This window comes from Arvicanthis niloticus, chromosome 28, assembly GCF_011762505.2.
Source record: "Arvicanthis niloticus isolate mArvNil1 chromosome 28, mArvNil1.pat.X, whole genome shotgun sequence".
Lineage (NCBI taxonomy): Eukaryota > Metazoa > Chordata > Mammalia > Rodentia > Muridae > Arvicanthis > Arvicanthis niloticus.
The window spans coordinates 9,478,244-9,498,884 of NC_133436.1; the positions used below are offsets into that span (position 1 = coordinate 9,478,244).

Consider the following 20,641-nt stretch of genomic DNA (forward strand, 5'->3'; position numbering starts at 1 on the left):
AGATAGACAGACAGATAGATGATAGGTAGGTAGATGATAGATAATGTCTAGTGAGAGAGAGCTTTTAAGTCAACTTGGCTTGATGCATCTGATGCATTTGTGTATGGGTAGTCTCAACTACTTAGAAGGATGTAGCAGGAGAATCAATTGAGCCCAGAAGATCAAGGCCAGGCCTGGACAATAGAGAAATAACTCATCTCAGATAGACAGATAGATGATAAATAGTAGGTAGATAGATAGATAGATAGATAGATAGATAGATAGATAGGAGGTAGATAGCAGTATTTTGGATTATTCTCAGAGAAGCTAGAGTCAGAGAAGTGAGGTTGTGAAAAGCCACTCTCAGACAGCACCATGGATGGGAAAGGCCGAGTTTTGTTTCCAGTGCAAACTGGACAAGGGGACCCACAGAGACTCTGGCCTCTGCCTGCAGCTGGGACCCTCCCACTTCTCACCCACTGACAGTTTTAGGGGAGCTTCGTTGACCAGGAAGACAGAGAAACCCCTGGGGCCTGCAGACTGATCAACCCCATAACAGTGTCTAGTTACTCCACTAAGCTGATTTGCCAGGTGCCTGTACCCCAACCCATGCCTCTGAGGGGCCTCCAGGAGGTCTTCCTTCCCTCAAATCCAAGGATCAAAACCAAGCTGCAGCCATACCCAGTGCTCCTCTCTCAGACTTGGCAGTCTCCTGAGCAGTGGGGCCTTTGACCTCTCTCCACATCCCCCATCACACCAAAGAAGATGCGCGCTGTAGCCAAGACAGGGAGCAATGAAGAAAAAGCTGACCCTGTAAAATGGGCGCCTACAGGTGTAGACACAGGGTACTCAAGTTACGGGGCTCATTCAAAACCAAAAGAAGAGACTGGGTGGTCTGAGAGTTAGCAAAGGAAAAGGAGAACCAAACCGTAAGCAAGAGCATGACTAGTGTTTCAGAGAGAGAGAAGAAAGTGTACCACTCAGCCACTCCTCCATCCTCCCCAACCACTGTGTCCCCACCCGGCCCACCAGCGACTCCAGCATGTTGCACAGGAAGCTGGCCTTCTGGAGAAGACAGAAAGAAATACCCTGGCAAGTCTAAGTGTCGCTAAGGGCATCGTGCTGAAAAAAAAAAAAAAAAAAAAAAAAAAGGGCCCAGGATTGCCAAATAGGCCCTGCCCTTTTCAAAGTAATGCCCTGAAATGACAAGGCTTTCTTCCAGTAAATTCCCTTTTTGGTCAAAATAATTACAGAGCAGGTTTCTGGAACTTGAAACCACACTGTCTTAGCAAATCACAAGGGGATTACCCCCAAAGCTGCTAGAATGAGTGTTGGGAGGGACCGAAGTATGACGGATGAAGAACTCTTTTGGGGACAGTGATGTCATCGTTGGTGGTAATAGCCAATTAAAGATCCCTTCTCCCTCTTGTCAGTGTCTTCAGTGACCCCCTTTGGAGTAATCCCCTCTGAGTATTCTAGCCCTGGCTCAGATATGCTCTCCCAGGCTGGTCGTACTTTTGTGGTTTATGTACTAACAGAATCTGACCGTGTTTTCAAGAGAATGTGTCCTTAGCAATGAGTCTGGGCTGACGATGTAGGTCAGTTGGTAGACTGCTTGCCTAGCAGAAATGAAGCCCTGGCTTCGATCCCCAGCGATGCAGAAACCAAACGTGGTGGTGCATGCATCCTCACTCAGCACTTGGGAGATAGAATCCAGGGGATTGGGAGTTCAAGGTCATCCTCAGCTGTGTTAATGATAAGCTGGTTTCTGCAGATCCTTGTGCACAGCAGCAGGAGGATCTGTTATTTGGTGTGTTGTACAGATGATTGCAAAACCATGACACTATGGGTCCTTTTCCACTTCAGGCAAAGGGTAGATGACCTACCTCTCCCACTATTGAAATGCTCACTCATATTTACTAGCTAAAATAAGTATATTAGAGCATCCCATCCAAAATGTATTGATTCTAGCTGGGCGTGGTAGAACACACCTTTAACCTCAGTGCTACCGGAGTTTCTGAAACAGAAGAAGCACCATAAGTTCAAGGCTAGCCTGAACAACAACATAGTAAAACTGCTTAAAACAAAGGGCAGATTTTTCAATATCCTAGATTCTCACAAATTATGGCATAATGATCACCCCTCCACAGCTCTCCATACTCACCAAATCAAGTTTGTACCAGCTCAGGCCTTCCGTTTATTCAGTTACACATGGTTCTAAGACACTGAGAACGGAGAGTGGGCTAAAGAGATGGCACAATGGCCAAGAGCATGTGTTGCTCCTCAGAGGACCTAAGTTCAGTTCCCAGAACTCAGGTCAGGCTACATCATTAAAAGCAAAAAGGTGGGGGAAGAAGAAATGCCTTTTCGGCGAGGGGCAAGGGTTGACAGCTCAAGACAGGGTTCTTCCCTCTAGCCCTGGCTGTCCTGAAACTCACTCTGCAGACCAGGCTGACCTCAAACTCAAAGATCCTCCTGTCTCTGCCTCCCAAGTACAGGGATCAAAGGCATGCGTGTGCCTCCACTGCCCAGCTTAAATGCCATTTTTCATTTTACTTTTTAATTCAGCATATACCATAGTAAGTTTCATGGTGAGATTTTCAAACATAATTTCTTTCTGTTTATGCTTCTACTTCCTCGTCTTTCTTAACCCCTCCCCACCTCTTACTCCTTTTTATGTCATGTTTCATGACTTACTCTCTGGCTATATCACACACACACACACACTTAAAGGTAAGATATCTAACTGAGAGGGGACTTGTAAATTTGTCTGTTTTTAAATCTGGGTTGCCTCATCTAAAATAATAGTTTCAAGATCAATACACTTTCTTATAAATTTTAAAAATTCACTTCTCTTTGGGGCAAATAAACACATCATATGATTGTACCACCACAATTTAATTATCCATTCATCTGCTGATGGGCATCTAGGCTGGCTCCATTTCTTTACTGCCATGACCAAAGAGGCGGTGAGCATGACTGAGCAAGCATCTCTAGGGTGGGTAGAGGGTCCTTTGGGTGTGTGCACAGACTGGATCAAATGGTTGGTCTACTTGTAATTTTTGAAGAAACGTCTTTACCCACTACAAAATCCCCGATTAATACAACATGAAAAGGGAAGTGCTTTTGCCTTGTGCTTTGAAGCTATAGTTCATCATAGCAAGGAAATCATGGCAGCAACTGCTGTCAGAAAGCGATGGCTATTGGTGCTCAATACACTTTCTAGGACTAAGACAAGTGGCGTCCCCCACACTCAGAGTGGGCCATCCCGCCTCAGTTCACCCTCTCTGGAAACGCTCTCACAGACATGCCCGGAAGTTTACCTCCCAGGCTATTCTAACTCCCATGAGTGTAGAGAGAATCGCTTATAAGCATCACCTGTCAATAAAAAAGCCGATGGCCAATGAGCTGAGGCAGGAAATAGGAGGTGGGACGCTGGCAGGAAAAGAGAGGATTCTGGGAAATAGTAAGAGATAAAAGAGAGACTCGGAGAGACCCAGAAAAGATGAGACAGAAGACAAACAGGCCGAGGAGATGGGTGTAAATCAGCAGGTAGAGGAACTTGGAGAGAAGCTGAAGGAGACGTTGAGGAGACAAGTGGGCCAGAACTAAAGGAGAGATAACTAACTAAGTGGTAGACATAGGATAGTTTAAATTGGTTAGATGAGTTAAGAGCTAGTCAAGGAACAGTCTAAAGCTTATGGCCTAGGCATTTAATAACAACCAATTAGTCTCAGAATCATCATTCCGGGAGCTGAGGCTGGGAAAGAAAAAAAATATGGATAAATATCTATTAACACACGAAGGTGACAATAAAGATTAGTCATCATACTATATGTATAATTGTCATCTGCCCTCTTCTCAGAAAAATTATTTTGAGTTTCACTCATATTTTTCCATGCACAATAATTCATTCCCTTTTTTTTTTTTTTTTTTTTTTTGATAGACATGATTCCATTCCATTGGTGAACCTTAATTCACCAGCTGAGGGACATTAATGCTATGGTCTGAAGAGTTGTGCTCGCCCAAAATGCATATTTTGGAACCTAGGGCCCAATGTGTTAGTACGGAGAGAGGGAACCGATGGGAAACAATGAGAGGACTCTCCCACTCGAGAGGTTCATGCCTTTATAAAAGAGGCATCAACAAGCTCCCTGGTCCCTTCTTCCATGTCAGGGTGCAGCAGTAAACGGTCATTTGTGGGCAAAGAGTAACCTCTTACCAGACAACCAGCCAGCAAAATCATCTTGGATTCCTCAGTCTCAAGAAACAGCCGTGCATTCCTGTGACCTGTAAATGATCCAGTCTAAGGTATATTGCTATAGCAACCCAAAGAAACTAAGAGCATCTGGTCTTATGGCCCAGACCTTACTAGAGATATGAGCCTCTTATTCCTATTAACAGAGTTAGTCAAATACAGCCGATGATTCATTTCCTCTCGCGTTGAAACCGTGGGCTGGCGTCAAGTGTGGCGTGACACTCCTAGACGTGCTTCACACCAGAACATTGGCAGGAGACTCAAGTCAGCAAGAAGCTCCCAGGAAACAAACAGTCCTGTGGGTCACCGAGCCTCACCTAGCTGTGGTGTGCGTTCCTGTGGCCCTCTGTGACCTGAACTATTGTTTCTTCTAAAATATCATAGATCCTAACAGGAAAAGCAAGTGGTAGATGATTGATAGCTAGCTAGATAGATAGATAGATGACAGACAGGAAGACAGACATATCTGGGCATGTCTTCATGCCTCTAATACCAGTCCTTGGATGGTATAGGTAGAGAATCAGGAGTTCAAGGTCATTTTTGACTATGTAGCAACTTTGAGGACATTCTGAGCTATAAGAGGCCGTACTTCAAACAAAAGACACATACTTGCATATATATGCATACCTATGTACATAAAGATTAGACAGACATCTCTTGGTGTTCATGAAGAACTAGTTCCTATGCAAATATTAAAACCCTGTCACATTCAAACCCCATAAATAACATGATGTAGTGTTTCCATATGACGTGCACACACCCTGCTGTGTGTGTTAAATCATCTCTAGACAACCTATAAAACCAAACAATTTACAGATCAGCAGATGTGCTGCATTGTTCGGGGAATAATGAAAAATCACAAAATCTGTGTGTGATGAGTGCAGATGCAAGTCCCATCCTTGCCTGGTAGAATCTGCATTGAAGTCATAGAAAGAGAAGCCCGAGTCTGTGTGGATGTGGAGGGTGGAGAGATCCTTGCTTTACGAGATTCTTATCAAGAAATTGCTGACAAAGTTCACTTGAAAATGCCCTTGGCAATTTTGCATGATTATCCTGCAATAACCACTCAGCCCACATAACTCCCAGGGTTGGGCTCTGTATCACAGTCTCCAGAGAATGGTAATTTGATGCTACACACAATGGTCTTCCACCATAAAAGAATCCCTGTAAACCACTTGCTTCTAGCACTGATCCCTCTCTAGTTCGTTCTGATCCCTAGCTGTGGCAGCCAACCACCCCCACATGCTCCTCAAGCAAAAGCAAACTTAGAAGTGGACCAGCTCCCCATTTGCTTCAAGGCCTCGGCTTTCTTAGCAAGGCTCCCATGGGCTAAGCCAGAGAAATTCTCCTTTCTCTAGACAACAATAGAAGTAGAGATGGAGAGAGAAAGCAGGGGGAAGAGGAGGAGGAGGAAGGAAAGGAAGAAGAGACAAGAGGAGAAGAAATGTCAAGCAACGGAAGCAGGAGAGGTTTCAAACAACTCTTTCCCCTATTTCTTTCTCTCGATCAAGAATTTCATTTAGGTCAGGTGTAGTAGCACACACTTTTAGTCCCAGCACCCAGAAGGCAGAGGCAGGTGGATCTCTGTGAGTTCCAAGCCAGTGTAAAAGTAACTTTTATTTGCCTGATGTAATTGTTGTCTCTGAGGCTTACTGCCTCTATCTGCTACCCTAGGCCTAGTCCTGAAAGCTTCTAGCTTCTATTCAATCTTATCTAGGCCTAGAATGTTGTCAGTATCTGAGACTTGCTGCTGAATATTCTCACCCTTTCTAGTTCGTTCTGATCTCTGGCTGGCTGGTAGCTGTTCTGACTAAAAACTCCTCTCCAAGTTGACTTATTCAATCTGGCTTCTTTTGGCTTCTGACTGAATTGTTCTGTTTAGCTTCATACTAAGTTTGGCAATCTGTTCTAATCTTCTAGCTTCTTCTCATTCTCTGGCTCATTCTGTCTTTATCTGTTTCTATCTTGTTCTCTCCCTGCACCCTGTCTCTGTACAACTGGCTCAGTAAAACTGCCCTTTCTCCTCTCACTGCTCTCTCTCTCTCTCTCTCTCTCTCTCTTGTAGTGAGCCGCTGTTTCAGTGGCTACACACGTACATTTTCCAACATGGCGCTGGCCACATGTTTCCCCATCAGTAAACTATCATTCTGCGCAGCTGCTAGGCAGAAAGAGCGCCAAGCCACTGGCCTATCCCGAGCCGTAATATTGGGTAGTGAGCGAACAGCCATTCAGAAGTGAATACGTCACTCTAGGGTGTATTTAAGGGACCCTCTTCCGGTTTCTTGGGTCTTTCCGCTTTATCGTATGGAGTAGTAAAAAGTTCCTCGTGGCAGTAAACCCAACTATCGCCTCCTGTCTTTATTCGCGGGCGAAAAGGGATTTTGGGGGCGTTCGTATTTATTTTTATTTTATGTGCATTATGGCCTTCATGTCAGTTTGTGTGAGGGTGTCAGATCCCCTGAAGGTATAGACAATTGTAAGTTGCCATGTGGTTGCTGGGAATTGAACCCATGTCCTCTGGAAGAGTAGTCAGTGCTCTTAACCACTGGGCCATCTCTCCAGCCCCCTCACTGCTCTCTTTTAAGTCACCTCTCTTTCCTCTTTGCTCTCATGAGATTTGGGCAGATTCTTTTCTGTCAAATCTTTCTCTGATGCATCACTTTGTCTGCTACTCAATTAGACATCACTTTCAAACATGGGCACTTCTTTCTACAAACTAACTTTACCTTCATTATCTGGGATTAAAGGTGCATACTAACGGCTTGTCTGTATTCCAGCCAGAGGGATTTATGTGTGTGCTAAATCTGAGCCATACCACAACTAGAAACAGGTTTTTCCAGAAAACAATACAATCTCAGGGTTCACAGTGTGATCGAATAATCCTGCAGCAGGCCAGCCTGGTTTACATAGAGTTTCAGGACAGACAGAACTATATAATAGACAGACCCTGTCTCCAGAGAGAGTGAGAGGCAGAGAGACAGAGCGAGACAGACAGAGAGAGAGAAAGAGAGAGACAGAGAGAGAAGGCGATTAGATAAGAAGCTGTTGATCAGTCCAGCATCTGGACACATACCTACAATTCCAGCACTTGGGAGGTAGAGCAGGAGTTATAGGGAGTTCAAGGCCAGCCTTGGCCACATGAAACTGCCTCCAAAAAAAAAAAAAAAAATTAATCTATAAGCCACTGCCAACAGCAGCAGGGAGCAGCCTGGCTCCCACTAGAGGAGTTGCTCTTGAGTGCACTGTCTTGCATCATAAAGCATCTCTCTGATTGCCCATTAGGTCTTGCTGTTCCTAGATTCCAGGGTGACAGTGGGGTTAGAACGATGGCTTATCTCTGTGTCTTCACCCTTGAAGGAGAAAGGATGAGATCACAATTTAGGCAGACAGAGCTGTCTTTGTGATTAGCATGCCTGTGCAGACTCAAACAGGAGTCTACCCTAGAGTAAAAGAGACTGCACACATAAAATGAAGCCATCAAGGCCAGGCTTGCATCCTGTTTCTAATGCCTTTGTGGGTCCAGATGAGGACTCGGTGCTTTCATCCAAAGCAGCATCTGAGTGCTTGGTACTGAGACAGATACCGTGGTCTGTTGTGTGCAGCCCCTGCATTGTGCACGAGCCTATATCAATCCCAAGTGTCTTAGGGTTACTATTGCTGTGACGAAACACCGTGACCAGAGCAAAAAACTCTTTCAGGGAAGAAAGAGTTTATTTGCGTTTATACTTCCATATCACTGTTCATCACTGAAGGAGTAGAGACCATGGAAGTGTGCTGCTTCCTGGCTTGTTCATCATCCCCTCTTATAGAACCCAAGACCACCTGTCAGATGATCCTGGGCCAGAAGGCAGAAGAACAGACGCTCCAACGTTTTGAAGTAGAGTGAGTGTCCAGGTGTTCAGAGGTCTCTATAAATTGGCTAAGTTTTAGAAGCTATGCTTTGTGCTTCCCACAATTATAGATAACTCAGTCATTCTGGATTTCTGACGGGGTTGAAAACTTATAGCTATTTACCTCGAGAGAAAAGATTTGAGCGGATGGTCGTCAGCTGACATTCATCCTAAAGCCAGGTTCAAAACTAAATGTTTTAGTTAGGATAGATGACAGAGGTGTTGGTTAGTCAACAAAAGGATGGACTGGGTATTAGGACTATCTTGTACCTCACTGGTACAAATTGGCATAATTATGCTCTAATTGTATTTTGAGAGAAAATTTTCATTTTAACAGGAAGGGTGATATGTAGGAGGAGCTAAGGTGGGAGGAGTACTGAGAGGAAGAAAAGGAGTAAGAAGAGGAGAAGAAGAAGGAGAGGAGAAGCTAGGTGATGAAAGAGAGAAAGAGGGGGGAGACAGGGAGGCAGATGTTCATCTATCTCCACCAGTCAAAGATAGTTGTTATATCTAGGTTGGGTAGTGGGTTACACCTCTGATTGAACAATACCAAACTTATAAAGCCTATGATTAACATTTTTTTTTAAATGTATAAATGCAAAAAGGAAAAGGGGGCATGGGATAGGGGTTTTCTAAGGGGGGGGATGGGGAAAGGGGATGGCATCTAAAGTGTAAATAAAAGATCTAATAAATAAAAAAAAATAAAAATAAATTAAAAAAAAAAAAAGAACCCAAGACCACACCGGCCCAGGGGTGGCCCCGCCCACAATGAGCTGAGCCCTTCCACAGCAATCACTAATTAAGAAAGTGTCCTATAGCTGGATCTTATGGAGGCATTTTCTTAATTGAGGTTTCCCTCCCCTCAGATGACTATAGCTTGTGTCAAGCTGACATAAAACTAGCCAGGACAATGAGGTTTTGACAGATCTCGCACAGTGCCGGCCCACAGTAAATACCCAGGGTACAGCCTGGATCAGTGATCGAATTCAGAGCAGCAAGGTCACTGTGTGGATGTGAAGAACAACTGGTGTCTGACCTACCCTGCATCTTTTGTGTGGTACACAACTGCTCTCTGTTTTAAAGATAGGGCTTTGTGTGACTCTCACACTGAGGACTGTGCCAGTGTCTACATAGTAAAATGGTCCAACAGTAGGAGCTGTCACCTGGGTCATGCCAAGCTAGTTCTGCCACCTCTGCGTCATTGTTGCTGGACCAGTTTACTGCTTCTGGGTGCCTGTGCTCCCCACCTTCCTCGTGGGGCTTTTGTGAGAGTGATCAGGAGGCAGACAGCACACGGAATAGAGTTAGACTCTAACTTCCTTATGGAATTGGGACAATGACTGATATGGCTTCTTCCTGCTGAGTGGGGTGGCAGCCGTGGCAGCTGAGATAATCCTCCTTGAGTCTACTCAAAAGTCTCCCAAGCACATCAGTAATTCCCTTTGTATAAGAGCCAAGGGGGGAGGGGATTCCCTGCCTGATACCTGGAAAGAGATGTGAGTAAGCAGCAGCCCTGAGCATTACAAGTCCTAGTCAGGGAACCTAAGTGGGAGAAGGCAGAACAAAGCACAGCTTTCAAATGTCCAGATCCAAGTCCAGGAGAACTGCTTGATAGGATTCCGAGAACATCATTCACTGGGTCCCCTCCTTCATTTTGTTTTTGTTTTGTTTTGGGTTTGTTTTTTGCTGTGGTGGTTTATATAGGTTTTGTTATTGTTTTATTCTTTTTTGTTTGTTTGTTTGTTTGTTTTTGTTTTTCGAAACAGGGTTTCTCTATATAGCCTTGGCTGTCCTGGAACTCACTCAGTAGACCAGGCTGGCCTCGAACTCAGAAATCCGCCTGTCTCTGCCTCCCAGGTGCTGGGATTAAAGGCATTTGCCACCACCGCCTGGCTATTGTTTTATTCTAAGACTGGGTTTGAGAGCTCTGATTTTAGACACTTTGATGGTTCTTGGAGTGGCTAGAATCAGCCTGATGGCATCTAGAGTGGGAGAGAAAGAGTGTATCCATCAATTTTTATGTTAGAATACTAATAGGCCTGTCTTTCTCAGTTGCAGGTAGACAGTGTAGTGTCGAAACAGAGCCTAGATCTTGAGATCCTGTATCTGGGCTCATGTCATTTTCATAGTAACAGAACAAAGGAAGTCAGAATCCAAGGCACTTTTCAGGTGTGTTAGTGGAAACATCAGACAGGCAGGCTGTAGCAAGTTGAGACACATCTGCTACAATCTGTATCTGCTATCCAATGACAGCCTGAGTTTTTGAATTTGTGTAAGCTTGCAGGAGTTGTCCGATAAGTGAATATGTCGTCTCAAAAGGATTTGTGTGATGTTAGGTCAGACACAGTCGGGCAACAAATGGCTAAGTGAGCTGAGGATAGCCCAAGGGAGGCTAGCTCAGTAGATAACACTACAGTTCTCCATAGTGGCCAAGTTCTAATTGGTCAATCAGCCTTCTAGAAGCTTCAGTGTAGATGTGTGTACTGGCTGGTTTTATGTCAACTTGACACAAGCTAAAGTTATCAGAGAGGACGGAGCCTTGAGTGAGAAAATGCCTCATGGGATCCAGCTCAATTAGGGATCGATGGGGAGGGCCTAGCCTATGGTGGGTGGTGCCATCCCTGGGCTGGTGTTCCTAGAGATAGTAGGCTGAGCAAACCAGGGGAAGCAACATCCCTCCAAGGCTTCTGCATCTGCTCCTGCCTCCATTCCTGCCTTATTTGAGTTTCTGTCCTGACTTCTTTCAATAATGAACAGCAATGTGGAAGTGTAGGGCAAATAAACCCTTTCCTCCCTAACTTAACTCCCCTGGTATTTTCTCACATTGGTGACCCTAAGACAATATGGTGGTTCCTCCTGCTGCTGCTTCTTCTTCTCCTTCCTCCTCTTCTTCTTCCTCCTCCTCCCCCTCCTCTTTTTCCTCTTCCCCTTCCTCTTCTTCCTCCTCCTCCTTCTGTTCTTTTTTTCTTCTGGGAACTTGAGTTCAAATGGCCAAGGATTCACCAAAGAAATCCTCACTGAACAGAACCTTTTGTGTCAAACCTCTCTTTCCTCTCTTGGTCTCATTGCATATACTACACTTCCCTGTCTGCCACTGCCCCGGCAAGGTCAGAGTCAAGATGGAGCCCCATGGAGGGGTCAAAAACTCCCTTCTCAGATTGTAACCCAATGAAGGAAGGACTGTGTCCTCTAGGTCCAGAAGCCAGTCTGCCCACTCCCTCAGCCTGCTCTGTCACAAAAGAGGGATGATGTGTTGGAATGGTGGCTCACACCCGGACAGACCACACCACACCAAAGCAGTTCCATGTGGCAGAGGCTTATTGGGGAAAGAACGGAGACAAAGAAGGGAAAGAGAGAAAGACAAGGGAAAAAAGGGTTGAAGGTGAGGAAGGGTCTGCCTTTTATTTAGGCTGTGACATAACCAGCTGGAAGGTAAGTGTGGGAAGTGGACTTTGGGAATGTATGCAGTTTCCTTGGCAACAGATGTCACCTATGTGTGATGTTCCTGAGTTTGGAGCCATCTGCCAAGCTGGTTCCTGATACCAACAGGGGGGACCAGCCCTCTCAGCAGAAACCTGTCTTTTACCAAAGGCTGCCTCAAGTAGAGCTGTTCAGAAAAGGAAAGCCTTGCAGTCTCCTGGACAGCAGGCAAGAGATGGATCTGTCCAAACCTCCTGGACAGGAGAAAACTGTAGGAACCTCCTCCAGAAAACTGTAGAAAAGGTGCAATCCCCAGCCCAGCAGGCACATGGACTGGGTGTCCCCCCTCACCTAGAGAGCTCAGTGTATACTAGAACAAATAATTAAGGCTATGGAAAAAAACCTAACTGCAAAGACATACAATCAAACACTAATCTGGAAACCAATTTATGTAAACAACTTTTGAAAGGCCTGTATAACAAAGATCTGATATTAAGTGGAAAAGGAAAAGAGTAAATTCCCCTTCCTCTCTTTTTCCTACAAACATGCGCGCACGCACACACACACACACACACACACACACACACTTACCAAAACAAAAAGCTAAGCAGAGTAATCCATTATTTTATTGTTTTATTTGATTTCATTTTCTTAGTCTCCTGTGGCTCAGGGTGGCCTTGAACTATATAGTGAGAAACAGCCTTCAACTTTTGATCCTCCTGTCTCTGCCTCTCTAGCATTGGGTTTGCAAGCATGCACCCCCACACCAATCTATGCAACACTGGAGATCTGGCTGAGGGATTAACCTGTGCTAAATAAGCACTCTACCAAATAAGCTACACCCCCAGCCCCAAGAACCTATTTCCAATAGAGGAATCTCCAAGCACAAATCGTTTATTGCCCCACTCCTGAGCTCTCTCAGAAGCCTGGGGTCATCTTGGTGGGACACACTGCAGCCATGTCCAGCCTGGTATCCCTGGAGCCACCTCTCTGAGACACAGGAGAATGGTATAAAATTCGGCCTCCTTCCTACTCAGAGACCTCCAATCGATGGTTAGACTGCAAAGAAGTAACACCTTATAAATGCAACTGGCTTGGGTGATTTACAATGCAGAAGCAGCCCTCACCTGGCATCCTAACAGGACTTGACATTACCATCTCTGGAGAGGGAGCTCTAAGAGCACTCACCAGCCCTTATTAATGGCTAACTGTAGAGTGAAAAATTATAAAGGCCATTTTATGAAATATGTGTAAATTTTTTCGCCTTAGACCTTGGGCAGAAAAGCACCTGCCAGCAGGTTTGGGTCCATCTAATTAGTTACAGAGGAGGGGGAGTTACAAGACAAAGGCCTGTTAAGAACATCCCAGAAACTGGCTGGCCAAGGGAGGAACTACACCCTGCCCCCATGGTATGGCCTACTAGTGTTCAAAAAAAAAAAAAAAAAAAAAAAAAAAAAAAAAGTAAAACAACCAATCCTGTGCACCCTCGCGAAAGTTCGCTTTTTCCCCACCCCGCCCATATATAAGCGCTAGACCCCTGAGCCACGAGGTCAGTCCCTCTATCCCCTATGTGAGATATGGGGATATGGGCTGGCCCAGAGCTCTGATATAATAAACCACCTCATATGCTTTACAGCAAGATGGTCTCTCGTGTGTCCTTTGGGTGCATGCTATCCTGTGACTTAAGTGGACCTCCTTTCTGGGGAGTCCCGGACCTTTCATAACCATTGTAGAGTGAAAAATTATAAAGGCCATTTTATGAAATGTGTAGATTTTTCCGCCTTACAGAACTCGGAACTGAAAATAAGATTTCAGGCCTTCACATTCCAGGTGAAGGACACTTGCTGGATTACATTCCCCAAGCCTCGCCCAAGGCAGGAAGGCATTCCTGATTACAGATAAAGATGCAACCACCTAGGTGGGACCATAGCCCTATAGCCGGAAAAAGTAAAGATAGTAATCTGAAATGGCAGAATAGGACACAATAGCATGGTGAAAACCACATTTTTGAGAAGAATGAGTGTGCAGAGTGATCTCACATGACTCTAGATCATTTGGGCTAGATTCTCTGAAATGTTCCACTGTTCTTGGTTACCCCTCCCTTGGTCTTCCCAGTGCTATGTTCAAAATTTGTAAAACAACCAATCATGTGTAAGCACACGAAAATGCCTTCCTCCCCCCACCCCATGCTATAAAAGACCCTTTATCCCACCACATGGGGCCAAAAACCCTGCTCTTGGAGCTAAAGAGCTTGTCGTTTTTGACCGCCGGCTCCTCCCCTAATAAACCTCTGCTGATTGCATCCAGGTATGGTTTCTTGTGATTTTTGGGTGGTCGCGATTCCGGAGGCTTGAGGAAGGGTCTCCCAAGTATGGGGGTCTTCACCATCTCATATTGGAGGAAAAAAAACTCTCCTCCATCGGAATTTCCCATTAGACTGGCTAACAATGTCTGATGCCACTAAGATAGAAACAGAGTTGAAAAAGCAAGATTCTGAGAGTGTAAGAAAGGATGCTTAAAATGGAAGAGGCAGAGGGCACACAGTATAGCACAACATTGACACTCTGACATCACAGACCACTAAAATGCATAGGAAAGATCTTCAAAACCCAAGATTCATGAAAAGCAGGGTGTTCTCCGTAGTGAGAATTTTGCTTTCTTTTAAAAACCCAGCTATGTTGTGGCAATATGTTTTCGTTTTAATCCCAGCTGTGGGATATGTCCACAGCTGCTTTTGTCTCAAGCTCTGGCGAGGGTGTGATTCTGCCAGCTGAAGACAGGTTTGCATTTGGAATTCTGGGGACTCTTGAGAGGCTATAAAAATCCCAGAGGCTGCAGTCAGTGTCTGCTGCTGGTTCCTGTTGTTGTGCTTGCTGCTTGGAGATATTCTGATGACAAAGATTAGGCTTGCCCCTAGGAACTCAACGCTAATCAGCCCCTATTCAGCAGGAATAGTCTAAAGAGACCTCTGTCCCTTTTCCCCTCTAACCTTCTTTCTCTCATACCTAGTGTTGGGGGGTTGGAAGGGGTCGGGATGGATAAAGGAAGTAGGGGAAAGGACCCAATAAAGAAGCCAAAAAGTCTGGTTACAGTTCTTCGACTTAATTGAACCACTCCATGTGAGAACATCCCAGACCACGCAGAGAAACCGCCCTTAAACTCACTTCCAAGAAATCTTTCCAAGGGCCTGAACGTAAACAGCTGGATTATCATGTAAACAGCTGGATTATCATTCGGGGCCATCCACGTAGCCTTCTGGAACCGAGACTCCTGAGGAGAAATGTGCCTCCGTTCTGTGAACAGGATGCTGTGTTCTGGACCTCCTTTACTTTCCATATAAACAGCCCATCTAGAGAAGCGTGTGCTTAGTATATGCTACTGATACAAGTCACTGGATCTGTTCCCATCCTAGAAGGTTCTAACAATGCAAAGGAGATTCAGAATAAAAAGCCATTATCAAGGGCTGGATCAGTGGCTCGCAATTAAGATCAACTGGCTGCTCTTGCAAAGGACCTGGGTCGGCTCCCCAAAGCACACATGACAGCTCATAACCACCTGTAACTCCTGTCCCAGAGGGATTTTGAAGCCCTTTTCTAGACTCTGCAGGAACCGAATACACATGTAGCGTATTCATACGTGCAAGCATACATTCATACACATAAAACAAATTAAAAAAAAACTCATAATAAATTGTTCCCTGATTCAAAGTTGCAAGTGCACAAAAACGGGTGCTATGAAAACATCATTAAATTCTATTTTAAGCAGCTGAAGGCAAGGGAAGAGGAATCGTTAAACTAAATGAGAGCAATGAAACGCCTGTGGATCGGATGGCAGGAGTTGGCAACACATTACTACAAAGAAACCGGGCTATGTGGTTTCCTAAAATCTGCCGCATTGGGAGAAAGCAACAGTGTCCAGAAGCCTAGAATTCACGAGAACAGCAGGAGCTTCGAAGGGAGACAAAGAATCCTTGCACGGTGACTGACTCCGTGTCTGTGTTCCAAATCCTCAGGCTTGCAAAGCCAGCTCCACCTGGAGACACTAAGTACGTCCATGTGTACTGGCAAATAACCGTCCAGGGCGTTTCCTGCCTCTCCCCGACCAGTGCTCTCTCTTCCACTTTGCTTCTCCCTCTCCCTTTCTGCATTCATTAAATACGGTTTAGTCTGAGCTGTGTTTCCCGGATAAATTAGTGAGCCTTCTGAGGCTGTTATATAACACCATGACCAAAAGCTGCTCGAGAAGGAACGGGCCTATTTCAGCTTGCAGGTCCCACCCAGTCTGCACTGAGGGAAGTGGGGCAGCTCAAAGCTGGACCGTGGAGGAGGAAAGGGAAACAGAGTCACAGGGAGTGATGCTCACTGCCTTGCTCCCTGTAGCTTATGTGGCTGCTTTCTTATAGAACCCAGGACCACCTGCCCAAGGATAGCTCCTCCCACAGTGGGCTGGGCCTTCTCACATCAATCATCAGTCAAGAAAATGCCCCACAGACCAGTCTGATGGGGGCATTTTCCCAGTTGGGGTTCCTCTTTCCCAGAAGGCTCTAGTTCTTACCAAATTGACAGAAACTAGCCAGCTCAGGGCTTTCCTGTATGTATGTACACTTTTGGACTCAAAGCAGGTACTCCTGGGCCTCTGTAGTTCAGAGACCCTGAGGAAGGGCCTGTGGCCCCCAGTTATAGCTCGAGTGGCCCTCATAAAGTTGACTTGTAGCATTTTTTCCTGACTGCTAAGATCAGAGCCGAGCAGTCTAGGCTTTAGACATCAGGTAGGGATGCTGACTCTGTGGGGCCAACAACTCTGGCGTTTTATCTGAGACAGTGCAGGCACACAGCACATATTCACACAAACCACACCTGCATACACACCCCAATGAAGAATTTTTTTCAAATAATTTATTTTTTATCTCATGTACATTGGTGTTTCGAATGCATCTATGTCTGTTGAAAGCCTGGGGCGGGGGTGGGGTGGGGTGGGGTGTCAGATTCCCTGAAGCTGGAGTTACAATGCCAGTTGTGAGCTGGCATATGGGTGCCGGGAATTGAACCCGGGTCCATCTGGAAGAGTGCCCTTAGCCACTGAGCTATGAGTTTTTGTTTGTTTTGTTTTAAATCCAGTGCCCAGGTCCAGGTTCACAAAGGTCTGTGAGTAAGTAGAGCTGCCTGATGGTGCTCCCCAGAACGTGTGTTCCCAAGTCTTCACTGATGCCTACTGCACTCCAGGGATGCCTCACAAACCTACATTACCAACCAAGTCTTATAGAGGTGAACTTGGAAGCCCTTGATGTCCGCCTTAAGGGTTTGGCTGCCTTCTGGGATTGAGAAAAGGAAGTGTTCATAGCTTCTCTTGTTACACACACACACACACACACACACACACACACACACACGAAAGGAGGGTGAGCAGAAACTGCCCTTGCAGCCATGACCTTCCCTGACAGATGGCAGCTGGTCTGTCCATGTGGAAGACGCAAGGAATGATCTTCAGAGTCCTCAGAACTTTGGAGGCTGGCTTAGGACTTTGGCAACTCTGGGCAGGACACTGGTCTCAAGTCCAACCACGAACAGTAGAGAATTGTGCCCAGCTCCCAGAGGAGTCTCAGTGGATGATGGAGATTCCAGCTGCACTGACCCCGGAGAGCTCTTGCCGCCAATGGGCTGGACACTGATTATCAGCAGGGCAAGGGCTAGGAGTGAGGGACTTACTCAGAGTGATTGGTTTACCAGGTCAGGGTTGATTCCGGCTAAACTGACCTAACTAGATTCTTGCTAAAAGTAGACTCCTGGAGATATCTCCAAAGATGGAGTCCCTAGTTGAAGAAGCCTGGATAGTGTTTAGTCATGGAGGGACTCTCTTGTCACATACCTCCCTCTGAAGGAACGTAGCAGCCAACCCAGTTATTCTTCTCCCATGGTTCTGAGAACTATGGTGGGAAGGTGGGAAGGGAAGAGGAGAAGAGAGAGGAGAGACAGGAGAGGCAGGGAACAGACTGAAAGGCAGGGCAGACCCTGGAACAGCAGGCCAGGTACAAAAAGGTGGGTGAGCAGAGAGAAGCCTCCTCTGATGCTTTACATCAACAATAAGAAGCAGGAGGCTAGCTTCCCAGAGAGCCAGTCTACAGTGCTCTTCTGAGTTTTGTTGAGTCTCTTCTGAGGTGGGAGAACTCACATGGCTCACATAGCTCAGCTAGCTAGAGGGGTGGCAGCTATAATGTCCAATGCCAGAAGTACCAGGCTACTTAGTTTTGTGGTTTTACCACAAACTTCTAGAATGTCTAAACTGGTGTCTAAGCTGGTGGGTAACGTCCTAAAACCCTTCATATCCCCTTTGTCAGAATGTCATTGTCCTGGAAAACACTGCAGGGGGGTGGGGTTTTCCAGGGTATATCTTTCAGAGAAAAGTCAAACAGAGGCAGGCTCCCAGGTTGCCAGAAGCACACAGAGCCAACAACTTTCCCCAGGGAGAATGGACCGATCAGAAAGCAACCCTGTTTCTCTGAGCAACCATCATGGATTCTACACTCCCTTAACACACTTAACGCTCTCTCCAGCTGTGGAGGCTCAGAACACGGGAAGGTGCAGATGGGCAGCCAGTAGAACGAGCAGTGACTGGAAGTAGCACAAGCCAGCGTGCACCAGATGTGTTCTGTGTGAAACGCTTCATGTGAATCACTTTTTTTTTTTAATTAATTATTTATTTAATGTATGTGAGTATATTGTCGCTGTCTTCAGACGCACCAGAAGAGGGCATCAGATTCCATTACAGATGGTTGTGAGCCACCATGTGGTTGCTGGGAATCGAACTCAGGACCTCTGGAAGAACAGTCAGTGCTCTTAACTGCTGAGCCATCTCTCCAGCCCCGTGAATCACTTTTGTATTGACTGATAGGATCTCCCCACATCCCAGGCCTCGGTGACATGAATAGGAACTCTAGGGTTTGAACTTTCTCTGTGAATGCCAAAACACAAGAACAGAGAAAGAGAGTCAGAAGCCGGTGAGAGAACAGGAGATAAAACCCTTTGATACCCACTAAGGACCAGTCCAGGCAAAAGCAGGGCCCAGTGCTCGGCTCTGTCTACAGGACAGGAGAGCGATCCTCAGAAGGGCCTGGAGGATGACAGCAGAGGTGACATCTTACTGAAGCCTGATGGCATCACAGTGAGAAATGTAGGACAGTGAAGAAAGAGGATGGACACCTCCTCCAGGAAGCCAGCCTGTGCGACAAGAGCCAACCAAAACAACCCCCTTTGATGTAGAACTGTACTGTATAACCAAAGAGAAAGAGGAAAGCCCAGAACAGGAGTCCTCTTCCCACGAGATGTAGCAGACGTCTCTTGGCATGAACCACGCTTCGAAAATCTGCTTCTTGCCCAGGGCCCCTCCCTGCAGCGTCATTAGAACAAAGGCCACACTGTTGGCACTCTGGATGTCCCCTTCCTGCCGACATGCCGAAGCACATTTGCAAGTATAATCTGACCAGCCGTGTGCAGCAACCCTCTAAAGGGACAAAGCATGTGCTGTGGCCGTCAATGTGGGTTTCCAGAGCCCCCACGGACTGCAGTCACCACGCTCTGCATGGCTCCCGAGGCTCCTAAATGCTACCCGAGAACGCGACGTATTTAACACACTCTGAGCAGAGCGCCGCTGCAGGGAGACCGCTCTCAGTTGTCCTTCAGACCTTTGACCTCCATCCAGTTAGCTGGCTATTCTGACAAAACCCTTACGTACAAAGATCAGCTACTCTCTCCCTTCCAGGGCCTCTCAGCTGCTCCCCCCAGCTTCTAACTTCTAAACCACAAAGTTAGGCATCGGCAAGACGAGTGAGACCTTGGTACCCGAACAGGCCAAGAGACACAATGCGACTCCTTTTCTCCCCTTCCTCCCATAATAATACCTCGGTTTTTGGTCGTTATATTTTGTTTGCCAACGGATGTTCAGATTTCCCTGAGATAACCCCAAAGTACAAGAAAGACCAGAAACCAAATTCAAATTCAAAATAATGATAAATTATTAGAGAGCACCCCCAATCTCTCCACCTCATCCCCTACCCCAGCCTCAGCACCCTCGTCTCCTCCAGGAAGTGCACAGGGCTGGAAAGATAGAGAAGTAAAGCAGAGCAGAAAGGATCCACTTGAAGGGTAAACTGAGGCCTGGTTAGTCAGACTCTTTGAAAATGACCCCCAAATTGTCCTTGCTCCATTAAAGAAAACCCTTGTCTGGTGGTTTTTTTTTTTTTTTTTTTAATGGAAATGAGTCAAAAATGTATATTCAAACATAGTTCACACTGACTGAAAACAATAAAGTTGATTCCCTGTGCAGGTATTTTCCCTCCTTGGCATTGGGAGGGAGATACCAGCGCAGAATTGAGTAAGAGAGTGTATAAAGTACAAAGGAGGGGAGGGAGGCCTTTAATCCCATCTGTGAGAATGACCTAGCAAAGAAAAGAAAGAAAGAAAGAAAGAAAGAAAGAAAGAAAGAAAGAAAGAAAGAAAGAAAGGAAGGAAAAAAGAAAGACCACAGGGAGGGGGAGTTTCGGGCTCCTACCCAGGTCCCGACTACCCTGGTTCCTCCTTATCTTATTCCCACTGGCCGAAGCCCCTTCCTCTTGCAAACTGACCTCGGGGAGGTCAGCTTGGTAAGGTGGCACGATCCCCAGGTCTCCAGGGTTCCTGCTGCTACGCCTTTTTAGATGTTAATTCTGTGATCTACTCAATGGCTTTGAATAGAAGCTCTTAGGTAATGAAAGAACCCAATGGGGTTTAAAGGCCTGGCAAGCCGACACCGACACCGCTCAGTCCCAGAAAAGGGACAAAGGCATGCTGCAGAACGGGTTTGGCCTGGAATTGAAACCACTCCGAGAGGAAACTGTTTGCTATAGAGGCAGGTGTCACTTCCAGAGGGAACTTAGCAAGGGGCCCATTTCCCAGTATAGTTTATTTAACTCAAGAGGTTTCGTTCAGGCCTGCGCGAGCGTCTCCTTATCCCCAGATACCAGAAAGAACTGCCAAATAAGAAGGCAATATTTAAATATTTAAGATTCATGTTCAAGCAAGGAAAGGTTTCTATGACTGCATTAAATACATTAATTAAGCTG

At 46.0% G+C, this 20,641-nt stretch overlaps 1 long non-coding RNA gene across 2 annotated transcripts in view; it reads right to left on the reverse strand.

The window, feature by feature from the left end:
* Positions 1 to 20,335, reverse strand: part of LOC143440064 (uncharacterized) — a 41,453-nt gene extending 21,118 nt beyond the window's left edge. The window contains exons 1-2 of one of the 2 annotated variants that reach the window (XR_013107963.1): positions 20,165 to 20,335; positions 4,202 to 4,269 (exon numbers count right to left, since the gene is read on the reverse strand). This is a non-coding gene — a long non-coding RNA (uncharacterized LOC143440064). The remainder of the gene's footprint in view (positions 1 to 4,201; positions 4,270 to 20,164) is intronic. The other variant, XR_013107964.1, reaches the window with a different exon arrangement.
* Between the last annotated feature and the right edge of the window lie 306 nt (positions 20,336 to 20,641).